The sequence below is a fragment of the Dermochelys coriacea genome, chromosome 14 (assembly GCF_009764565.3).
Source record: "Dermochelys coriacea isolate rDerCor1 chromosome 14, rDerCor1.pri.v4, whole genome shotgun sequence".
Classification (NCBI taxonomy): Eukaryota; Metazoa; Chordata; order Testudines; family Dermochelyidae; genus Dermochelys; species Dermochelys coriacea.
Window position 1 is genome coordinate 35,968,052 of NC_050081.1, and position 12,289 is coordinate 35,980,340.

The window sequence follows — 12,289 nt, forward strand, 5'->3', positions numbered from 1 at the left end:
GCATCTCTGTCTGACCCCACTGGTTTGACTATTGGTGCTAAGGTACATAGCGAATGGGCCACTTTTTGCAATGCCATATATCAAGCCACTCGTGCCAAAATGATATCACCAAGATGGGGGTCAACAAGAATGACCCAGACATCTAACAGCTGCTCATTAAACAACATGAGATGCACTGTCCAATTCTTGCATCCCGTGTCACAGTAACAATATACAGGAGTCTGCATCAGGAAACCTGGTCTAAGTTTAGAGATATGCAGGATCAGTGGTGGACTGCCAAGGCAGATTGAATCCAGGGCTATGCCACCTGTCAAAAGACCACAGACTTTTATGCTGATTTGAAAGCTGTATGTGGTCCTACACACACGACCACAGTGCGTTAGAAGAGTGTGGATGGCCTAACACCAATCACTGACAAAGGAGAAATCCTTCAGAGGTGGCAACAGCATTTCAGTGATCTTTTGAACCCACCATCTAACGCTACAGGTGAGGCACTAATTAGGGTAGTGGGTCAGCGACATGTAATTACAACATGCACGCAGCCCTGTCCCTTGACGAAGTCAGCACTGCAATCAGTGCCATGAAGAACTTCAGGGATCCCCAGCATCTGATGGCATTCCTGCAGAAACATTCAACTATGAAGGCCAGACCTTGCTAAGGCAACTGCCTGGACTCTCTCTCAAGATATGAAATACTGAAGACATACTGCAAGATTTTAAAGACACCACCATTGTCACCATATACAAGAGGCAAGGTGAAAAGTCCAACTGTGGCAACTATCACGTTATCTCGTTACTCCCCACCACTGGCCAAAGTACTCTTTGATTGTCAATCACGTGCTATCAGAGTCACCATGTGATTTCAGGCCAATGAAAGACTTGGTATTTGTAGCTCATCAGATGCAAGAGAAATGCAGAGAACAGCAACAGGACCTTCACGCTGTCTTCCTCAACCTGGCTAAAGCACTTGACACAATCAGGAGACCTGGACTATGGCAACTAGTTTGTAAGTTTGATTGTCCAGAAAAATTCACCACCATTCTGAGACTAGTTCATGATGTGATGCTTGGGCCAGTCTGCATAGAAGGTGTTCTGTCTGACCCCGTTTCCTACCCCTAATGGTATTAAACAGGGCTGTGTAATTGGTCCGATCCATCTAACCTCTTCTAGGCACCAGTTCTCGATGATGCTACAAGGCAGAAAGATAGGCAGAAAGACAGGCACTGAGGGAAACCCTACTGCAAAAACTTAGATGCCAAGTTTTGCTCAGGGGGTATGGATTTTTCACTCCCCTGACTGATGTGGCTACGTCAACCTAACTTTTAAGGATACACCAGGCCTAAGATGTTGACAGAGTGAATGACTGATCTCCCATCTAGAAAGAAATCATTTTCACAAATTACAAATGATACACACTGAACAATTTATATAGTGTTTTGTTTCCCCTGTCAGGATATTTCCCCTATCAGTTACACTCCCAACCAAATCTTTGAGTTTAAAAGGTCACCACCTGGACTGACTTTATCACTCAGAGAGAAAGGAAAGAAATAACATAACAAATTACAAAAGCGTAACTATTTACACAGCCAGGACATCTGCACATCACCACCCAAATCAACTATATGCCCTCCAAATCTCCTGTGAGCTTTGCTCTCCCTGCATGCTTTCCTTTCAGTCACCTCGGAGACACTGCTTTCAACGGGTCTTGAGGAGTGTCTGTTGTTTCTAGATGAGACAAACTTCACCCTTCTGTTCTAATGGGGAATTAATCCCTGTTCCAACTCTTCCAGCCTCAGTTTCCACACCTATCTTTTCAGTTTCTAAAAGGTGGCCAAAATGAGATTCTACTCCCTGGATACGTTCTCAGGTGGTCAGGAAACCTGAAAAGCCATTTGGCTCTTAAAAAGTTGGATAGCGCACAGTGAGTTCAATCCTTGAGGGTGCCATTTAGGGATCCAGGGCAAAAATTGGGGATTGGTCCTGCTTTGAGCAGGGGGTTGGACTAGATGACCTCCTGAGGTCCCTTCCAACCCTGATATTCTATGAATATCTATGATTAGCATGGCCTACAGGAGCAACCAATTCAATTTCACCTTCCCAGGGCAGGGAGAATATGAAACTGACAAGAGCCTTGCAGGTGGACAGTCAAGAAGCTGAGTAATTCCATTTTAGTCCTCCTGAAAGTGAATTTTCTTTCTTTCTGAAGATCCCTTTTGGTGAAAAATTTTGAGTTTTTTGGCCTTTTGTCCTGATTGATCATAAAAATGTTTTTAAAAACACATTTTTCACAGGAAAAGATGTTCATGTTCCTGGCAAATATCCCTAAGAGCCAAAGGCCACTAGTGTGTGCAGGAACTAGGAAATGGATACTTTAAAAAAAAAAAAAAAAAAAGGCCACAGAGAGAATTTCTCTTCTTTGTGGAATCTCTGAGATCCAATATGCTGTTCACTTCACTGGAATCATTTCCACACTGAGAATTTAAGAGGTTTCTTCTCTGTGTGGATTTGCTGATACATGGTTTGCTCAAAGCCCCAAATGAAAGTTCTACCAGTCAAGGTTTTTTCCCTTTGTGCAGCCTTTGATGTATAATAAGATTTGAGTTCTGACTGAAGCCTTTCCCACAGTCCAGGCATTTATATGGTCTCTCTCCAGTGTGGGTTCTGTGATGTCTAATAAGATCTGAGCTGTGACTGAAGCTTTTCCCACAGTCCAGGCATTTGTAGGGTCTCTCTCCCATGTGGCTAATCTGATGCATGATAAGGCTTGAGTTGTCACTAAACCTTTTCCCACACTCGAGGCATTTATAGGGGTTCTCGCCTGTGTGGATTCTCTGATGGGCAAGGAGCCGTGAGATCAGAATAAAACTTTTCCCACAGTCAGAGCATTTAAAGGGTTTATCCCCAGAGTGGAGTCTCTGATGGACAATAAGGGCTGAACTTTCACTAAACTTTTTCCCGCACTCCAGGCATATATAGGGTTTCTCTCCCGTGTGGGTTCTCTGATGTCTAACTAGGGTTGAGCTCCGATTGAAGCTTTTCCCACAGTCGAGGCATTTATGGGGTTTAACTCCCGTGTGGATTCTCCGATGGTTAATAAGGACTGAGCCGTCACCAAACATTTTCCCACACTCCAGGCACTTGTAGGGTCGCTCGCCGGTGTGGACTCTTTGATGGGTAATAAGCTGGGAGCTCTGAATGAAGCTTTTCCCACAGTCAAGGCATTTATGGGGTTTAACTCCCGTGTGAATTCGCTGATGGTTAATAAAGGCTGAGCTGTCACAAAATGTTTTCCCACACTCCGGGCACATATAGGGTCTCTCTCCCGTGTGGACTCTTTGGTGTCTAATCAGATGTGAGCTCTGAATGAAGCTTTTCCCACACTCCAGGCATTTATAGGGCTTTTCTCCGGTGTGGAGCCTCTGATGCCTAACAAGATGCTCTCGCTGATTAAAACTTCTCCCACATTCAAAGCATTTAAAAGGCCTGTCTCCAGTGTGGAGTCTCTGATGTGAAATAAGGTTTGAGCTCTGATTGAAGCTTTTCCCACACTCGGAGCATGTGTTGTCTCTCACTCCTGATCGGATTCTCTGCTGGGCTGTAGTTTCCTTGGGGTCTTTGCAAACTCCCCCATGATCAGTGGATTTACCCACTTTCTGCCCTGGATGAGTTCCCAGCTGTGTCCCTGGCCTGTGCCCATTTCCCCAGGCTTTTCGCTGCTCCTGAGTAAAATTCCCTTCAGATCTTTCCAATAACATCCCGTGTGGTTCCACTTGCTCAGGACCTTCCTGCTGTAGATTCTCCTCTGTGTTTTCACTCACCATCCCATTACCTGCTGGGACAGAGAGAGAGAGGATCCAGACAGGCGTCATTCCCAGTGCCAGAGAGAAACAACGGGAGAACAGCGAAGAGGGTTAACAACACAATAACTAGAGGAAAGACTGAGATATTTGATGCTGCCTCCATATCGCAGCCAAACAGCAAGGGGGAAGTAAAGTCAGGGAGGGAACTCCTGCCAGCTGGAAGCCAGGGTGGGTGTGAAGCTGTGAGTGACACCTGCCAGGAGGACATGACCCCTGCTGGCTACAGCCCTGACCTGGGTGAGATGAGGCAGAACTGAGGGCTCTTGCTCACAGTACATTTGTGAGAGTCCCAGCTTTTTCTTCACTCCCCGGGTGGTTTGTGCTCATTTTATTGATTCCTCACCTGTGCGGGCGCCTCTCGGGCTCTCCCTTTCCTCGCAGGCCTGGAGATCCGGGACCCACGGCTCTTCCCCTCGCTCCAGCCGGACGATCAGGTCAGGTTTGGGAAGGGGGAATCCTGCTAGGGGGCGGGGGGGAGGGGAAATCAGGTGAGATCAGGGCGTGTCAGGCATTGGGAGAGGATTTGTCACAAAGAACGATCCCTCATTTAACCTGGCCCCACGCTGGGCTTGAATCTGAACACCTGGGAACGCAGTCACTGAGGCCTGATGGGAGAGGCAGGCGTCTGTTGGGAGGACAGCCTGGTCTGGGGGAGTTTCCAGGATCTGTGCACTCTGGGGGACTTCATGATGCAGACATAGCTCTGGTGTCAAGCCTCTGCCTATATCTAATCCTACAGAGGTCAGAGCCCTGCCCAGGGCTGGAGCTAGTCCCTGGACTATAAACTATAGACCCTGGGTATAATGGAAACCACTTCAAGCCAGGGTGTGTGGCAGCACCCCTAGTTCCAGCACCTATGGAGATAGGGAGAAATAACACAGGCAGGCAAATACAAGCTTCCACCCCCTTGAAAGCTGTGGGGATAGGGACAACTTAGCATCTTCATTGTGTTTCTGCCTCCCCCATCACGTGGGAAGAGGGTGGAGTTGAAAGTCTCTGTCTCACTGGATCTGGGGACTTGTGCAGCCCATTCTCCTAAAATCTAAGCCACCTGGAAAGAACCTGAACAGAAGCTGAACTGGGCACCTCACGGATCTCGTGGCTTTAATAACCGAGGGGACGGGACTCCCTTACCCAGCGAGGTCACTGTCTCATAGTTCTCCTGCATGACGTCCCTGTAGAGAGTTCTCTGAGTGGGGTCCAGCAGAGCCCCCTGCCCCTGCGTGAAATACACAGCCACCTCCTCGAAGGTCACTGGCCCCTGCAACAACAAGAGTCTCCCGCTCAGCACCTGCTGCCCCAGCCACAATCCCGCTAGTCACAGGGGAGAGGGGCCAATAAAATGGAAGGTCGGGGGGGGGGGGGACAGAGTAGCAGAATCCCACCCCCACCCTGCTCGCAGCACCCAGGAGGCTTCAGGGTGGGGAGAAAGAGAGAGCTCCTTGTCGCTCCCATCGCAGCAGATTGAGGAGAGCAGGGGCCTTCATGTTCATCACATTCCTACCAGCCAGAGGGTGATATGGGAAATGGCACCCCCAAAACGGGTCCAGGGAGTGAAATCCCAACCCCTCACCTTCCTAGGAGCTGGGTCTCTAGGATGGGACATCTCCCCCGTACCTCCCTGTTGGCTGCTTCTGGCTAGAAGTTTCAGGCTCCGTCACTGGGAGTCTGGTAAATTTCTCCAGCCTTGCATGGGGGGGTTGTTCCTTGTTGTAGAAATGGGGGAATTTCTACCCTCTTCCAATGGCCCTGATCTAAAACTCCAGTCCCAGGCTGAGCAGCCCCAGCATGGTAATGACATATTGTCTCCATCCTCCCTCAACATGTGCTATTTTCTGCCCTCCTCCTTGAGCAGCGACCTCTCTTCAAATCCCTTACCCGAGCAGGTTCCGCTCCCGCCGTTTCCCAGCCCTGTTTCATGGTCCAATGGGATGTCCTGGTTGTTATTCTGCAGCCTGTCAGGGTGAGAGGAGCAACTGGGGAGCTTTCAGAAGGGGCTTTCATCCATTTCCCGCCCCCGCACAAGGCTCTTTCCCTACATTGTGGAGTCTGCCATGCTGGGAAAACACTGGGTCACTTTATCCCAGTGCAGACCCGGCCCCTCCTACCAGGACTAAACCCAACCAGATAGTTTTAAACCCTCCCTGTTACAGCTAGAAAAGAGCAGAATCAACAGACCCACTTTGGGGGATTCCCCTCCACAAGGGCAGAGAGTCCCCCCAGCAGCACAGGGACTTGGAAGAGGCAGGAACTGACTTGTCCTCTCTCTGCTCCTCACTGTCACAATTTGGGAGTTCAGCCCAGACCAACAAGGGGTTTTGTCACCACCTGCTCTGCAACTCTGGATGCCTTAAATGTTATGTTGCTGTGGCTCGCAGCCCGGACACCAACAGCCAGCAAACAAGCCTTGTGGTCACATCCTGGCTTTCACAGTGTTGCCAACTCTCAGGATTTTGTCCTGAGTCTCATGATCATTATTGTTTTCCTTAAAGCCCCAGCTTCTGGAGTCAAGTGAATAGATGATCATTTCAGCCATCATTCTTAAAGAAAAAAGCAAGTTTCTAGTTCTCATGGCTGTAGAGAAAGCTTCAGCATGTGACCCCAGTGCACCCGAAAGGCCCAAAAAGCAGAAGGCAAATAAAAATCTCTTATTTTTACATGATCTCATGATTTCAAAGCCAATCTCATGCTTCTGGGTGAACCTGACTCATGGTTTTTGAATAGTTGGGGTTGGCCATTCTGCTTTCATCACCCAGTTAAACCCCTGATTATTTCTAAACCTACAGAGGCCAGAGACCGTTCTGTTGGCAGAATGATCTCCAAAATCCCCGCCACTCCCAAATTTCCCCAACACTGTCTCCCTGCAGTGTCCGCTCTCTCTTGGAACCAAATTCCTAAACCCCACTTCAGGAGGCAGGAAGGTGCAGCCTCCATCTCCCGTTGAGATTAAGAGTAGTTCTCAACCAGGTGTACGCATTCCAGGGGTTACATCAACTCATCTAGATAGTTGCCTAGTTTTACAACAGGCTACATAAAAAGCACTAGTGAACTCAGCACAGATTAAAATTTCAGACAGACACTGACTTGTTTATACTGCTCCATAGACGATACACTGAAATGTAAGTACACTATTTATATTCCAGTTGATTTATTTTATAATTACATGGTAAAAAATGAGAAAGGAAGCAATTTTTCAGTACTAGTAGCTTTTGTATTTTTAGGTCTAATTTTGTAAGCAAGTCATTTTTAAGTGAGGTGAAGCTTGGGGATACGCAAGACAAATCAGCTTCCTGAAAGGGGGGCCAGTAACCTGCAAAGGTTGAGAGCCACTGTATTAAGTGATCACACACACACCCGAAGCCCCGTTTGCTCTCCTGATGCCTTTGTCAGCCTGGCATGCAAATGTGTTTTTCTTTGTCTCCAGACATACCTTGCTCCATTTACATGGGAGCCACATTTAAGCAGCCAGATCCTCATTCCTTTGTCTCTGGAAAAAAACAATTTATCAGCTCCCCCGGCATGCCTTTTAAACACATTACCCATCATAATTTCAGCAGATCTATATAACCCATTGTGGGTGGACTGTACATGCATCTTGCAAGATTAATGATCAGTGAGTTATTGGCTTCCCAGTGACGTATTACATGGCATCTTTTAGGTGCGCTGAACTGGTCAGCCAGCTGAAATGCACGGCTAGATATCAGGGACGTCTTGCTTTCTGGCATAGGCATAGGGTCTCACACACCTTGTTCCCAGGAAATTCTGCCCAGGGACAGATGCAATCAATGGAGCAGGGCAGGTTTGGGAGTTGGGAACCTCTCTCTCCACTTATTGCTCCTGCTGCCCCTTTTAAATCATTCTCTCCCTTTCTATTTCATGTCCCGCTCCCTCTGGCTGGGAGACTTGGTTACTGTCCATTCCCGGGGGCACTGGCTTTCCCAGTAGCTAGATCGGCTCCTGCGAGCACTAATGGGAAGGAGTGCCTCTGGGTATCAGTGGCGCAGCAGCTCTGGTTTAATACAAACAGGAGGAAGTTCTTTGTCACATGATGAGCAACTAACCTGTGGAACTCCTCGTCATGGGATGTTGTGAAGGCCTGAAGTATAACTGGGTTAAAAAAAAGAAGTGGATAAGTTCATGGAAGATATGTCCACCAGTGGCTGTTAGCCAAGATGGTCAGGGATGCGACCCTGTGCTCTGGGTGACCCTAAATCTCTGACTGCTAGAAGCTGGGAGAAGACAAGAGTGGATTTGTTCTGCCCTTTTCTGTACTCCCCTTAAAGCTCTAGTACTGGCAACTGTCACAGACAGGATACTGGGCTAGATGGACCATTGGTCTGCCCCAGTTTGGCCGCTCTTATGTTCTTATCCAATTGCTAGAGAAGAAAAATTGGTGACTTTTGCAGAGATTTTATATCAGGAGGATTCAATAAATGAGACTGGAAATGCTGAAGCAACTATGTCACCTGGCCAGTTAGACAGGAAAAGGCTAAATCGGAGGTGCTTTTATTGTGACAGACTGCATCTGGGGGAAGGACCCCTCAGTGGAGAGGAGCCAACTCCAGTGATGGGTATCTGAGAAGCAAAGAGCTAGGCACTCAGAGAAGCAGACCTAGGCCCATCGTTCCAGGAACAGAGTGGAGCCAACTAAAAGTGGGAAGATGCCCACAGCAGGGGCACCAGAGACCCCTGGCAGGGGTGGCCCTGAACCGGAGACACAGGAGTGAGTTTGTTTACTTCCCCGTTTTAATAAAATAAACCCCCTTAGAGGAGATTGGTTGTGCAAGAGCGTGTTTGGGAAAGGCAGAGAAGCCCTGCCTTGTGACACAGATATTTGGAGGGAAAAAGAAGGATGTTTGGTGGGGAATGGTTAAGAAAATAATCTAACCCCATTAGGGTCCCTGAGACAAGCTGGGAGGGTCCCCTGGAATTCCATCCCAGTGTCTGACAGCTGGGTAGAGCTCCCCAATACAAAGGCGTTGACAGAGAAGTGTTTAACCCAGCATAGACGAGAGGTCTATTAGCACTGAATGACAGGGGGCCAGTGTTAATGAACCGTGAAGGGGTTCCCAAACCTTTCCCCACTGTGGCCTACCTGTGCCGTTGCAATAGGTGCTGCGGCTGCTATTAACACTTCTGGAGGAAAAGTATTAATTTTAATGATTACATCCATATAAACCAGAGGTCCCCAAAGTGTGAGGCATGCCCCCCCAGGGGGAAGTGGAGGAACGTCAAGGGGGCATGGCGGGGCCCGGGCCAGCCCACACAAGGACAGGGAGGGAACGCCACCCAGCTCCTCCCCACCCCCAGCTCTGCTCTGGTCCTGCCTCCAGCTGCGACCCCAGCTCCTGGCCCCTCACCGGGCCCCGTCCCCAGCCTCAGTGCGGCTCCGCTCCCAGTCCCGTGCCAGTCCCCAGCCTCGGCCAATGGCCACGGCTCCATTCCCGGGCCAAGGTCGAGGCTGGGGGCGAGGCAGAGCATGGAACTACACCTGACCATGGGCCCGGCTGCTGGCACCCACCATAGCCCAGCTGCAGGTCCGCTTCCGCCCCCTCCCCCAGCCTTAGCCCCTAGCTGCGGACCTGCTCCTGGCCCCACCCACCCCCAGCCTTGGCTCCCTTACCTCTGTCTGTGTCCCCCCCACCTCCACAGAGCCACAGCATGCTCCTGGCCCCAGCCCCGTAGGGAGGCGGGGGTGTGGGGCATAGACGGGGTAAGGGGGGCCATGACACTCAAAAGTTTGGGGACCGCTGATATAAACTATAGATGCTGTAAATACACCACGTCCACGTTTCCTTTTCCTTTTAATGCCAGCAACTGTAATGAGAGAAATCCCGAGCCGTCTGCATGCCGAGAAATGCTGCAAGATCTTTGAAACCAAACGATTTTAGTAAAACTACACTTACAAACAAACAAAGTGGAGAGTGAAATGTGGGGTTCAAACAGGGCCACTACAATGTTTTCATAGAGTCATAGATATTAAGGTCAGAAGAGACCATTATGATCATCTAGTCAAACTGAACAAGATGACAGGAGTCAGGTGGAGCTGAAGATTTTCGAAGCGCTTGACTTACTAAGAGCGGGACAAACCAGCGGTCCACCCCGGACTGTGTCCTGGCCCACAGTTTTGGACTGGCCGTTCTGCCCACACATACATGAGTAGAATTAACATTGTCGTGAGTCCTCCCTTGACTCTGGTACTGCCTACCTGTGAGTGATGGACTTTGCTACCTTGGTAGCATTCTTCTAATGAAGCTCTTGTGGGCAATATCAATATAAGCCTTACTTATGTGTGTGTGTGTGTGTGTGCCACTTTGTCTGGCATTTGCTGACTCTGAAGAAACCCAAAGCCAGCACTCAAATGGGCATGTTAATACAGACTTTTCAAGCCAGATCCCTCGCTGGTGTGAATCCGCTGTAGCATCTGATTTCATTGGGGATCTCACCTGTGGGGGTTGTGCAACACACTCCGGGCTTGCCAACCCCAAATGTTCAAAACTCATGAGTCAGGCTCCCGAAAAATCAGACGACTAGCTTTAAAATCATGAGCTCATGTCAAAATGATGGAGTTTTATTTGCCTTCTGCTTGTCGAGCCACTAGGGTCCCCAGCCGCGAGGGCTAGCTACTTACTTTTTCTTCAAGAAGGAAGGCTGAAATCATCACATCTCCACTCCACTCCAGGGGCAGGGGCCTTCAGGAGAACAATCGCGATCACCCAAGACTTGGGGCACAATCCTGAGAGTTGGCAACGCTGCCACGCACACGGATTCCCAGTTGCGAGCAAGGGTGGGAAAATTCCAGGGTGCCAAAGGATGCCACCGGCAGCACACTCTAAAGGAGCGGAGATGAATAAACCAGATGGAGCTGAGCATCCCACCCAACTCAACTCAAATCCCCAGCACACTGCACACAGGCCTGAGAGCAGCCAGCCTGCAAGATCCTCCTGACTCTCCCCCTGCAGACAGGGCTGAAGGGAGGCATTGTTCCCTGTTAGCGCAATGGGAAGGTCTCTCTTACCTTCCCTCCAAGCGGGGCCCTCCCTGGAAGCAGGGGCTGGACCAGGAAGGGGGACCCTGGCCAGGCTGGGGGCTCTGCCCTGGGAGAGGCTCCTGGGGAGCAGCGGGAAGGGCCCTGCAGGGGATTCGGGGCTCTTGCAAAGGGACAATGGAAACTGGAATTCACTCAGCTACAAAGCCTTACTGTAGCCAGTGCAATTCACTTCCTGCTGCTGGGACAGCATGACTCCATCCCCAGCTCCTCCTGGGTCCTAGCGATCATAGGCGCTGGAACTCGGGGGGCTGCCGCACCCCCGGCTTGAAGTGGTTTCCATCATATCCAAGGTTTACAGCTTGGTTCCATGGCTCTCAGCCCCCCCACTGTACAAATTGTTCCAGCCCCCCATGAGAGCCATACACCCATTGTGCTGTTGCTTGGGGGAGCAGCCTCTCCCAGCATTAAGGAGGATTTAGGCTCAGAAGCCTCCATGTCCATGAAGCCTGGAAAGAAGGAGGGGAGAGGGGGAGAGGGAAGATTTCACACACTGACCCACACACCCTTCCCTCCTATCCTGTCTCTCACTCTCAACTCTCCTGCATTCATCCAAACCTGCTTTGACCCAAAAAAAAAATCCAATCAAACAATGTCACTGATCACAACATAAACCAGAGTCCAAGCAGCGGGTGTTCTGCCCAATTTGCCAGCTGAAGCGTTCGCTGGTAACTAACCAGCGGTCCAGTGTTCTGAAAACATCCACACAAACCCTGTTTCACTGGCCATTTCTACCCTGTCTCTCCTCCGCCTTGTGCCTGTATTTTTGTTAAAAACAGAGCAAGTAAATGCCCTTCACACATCAAAATAAAAAGTAAAATGAACTCTTTCCTTTCCAGCAAAGAAAGGCTATTAATAAAAAATTATTAAAAACCCTAATAGTTAACTAAAAAAAAAAACCTTTAATAAAGTCTAATTAAGTTTGTTTTGCATGATCAGTCAACCAGAGTTTTGATATAAATGCTTGATTTAATTCCTAGGTTTTCTGTGCTTCAATAAACTTTCAATAGTAAATAGTAGGGGGGAAATAATATTCATGTAAATAATCCATAAATCAATGGCAATAAATCAAAACCAGATGGGAATTTTGTTTTTAAATTCGATAAGTGAGAAAAGGAGGGAAAAACTGCTAGGTCCTACAGCAATACCTGACTATTGGAAAGAAAACAGGCCATATCAAAGGCATTTCTATTCTATCTGCTAATTAATTAATTAATTATATTACATATCTGTCAACTAGATAATTACCTAGAAGATACAAGTGAAGGAAGATGAGAGGGGATTTATATTGATCATACACACAAAAATCCAAAATTTGAAGACAGTTATCAAAGTGACACGTTTGAGCACACCCAGGTAGGCCGGGCCAGAATCAAGATGCC

General features: G+C 48.8%; 1 protein-coding gene and 1 pseudogene across 4 annotated transcripts in view; one reads left to right on the forward strand and one right to left on the reverse strand.

The window, feature by feature from the left end:
• LOC119843367 (zinc finger protein 664-like) overlaps window positions 1–12,289 on the forward strand; it is a 1,158,238-nt gene that overhangs the window by 1,122,811 nt on the left and 23,138 nt on the right. The gene's annotated exons all lie outside the window — the stretch shown is intronic.
• LOC119842653 overlaps window positions 1–12,289 on the reverse strand; it is a 1,040,433-nt pseudogene that overhangs the window by 22,267 nt on the left and 1,005,877 nt on the right.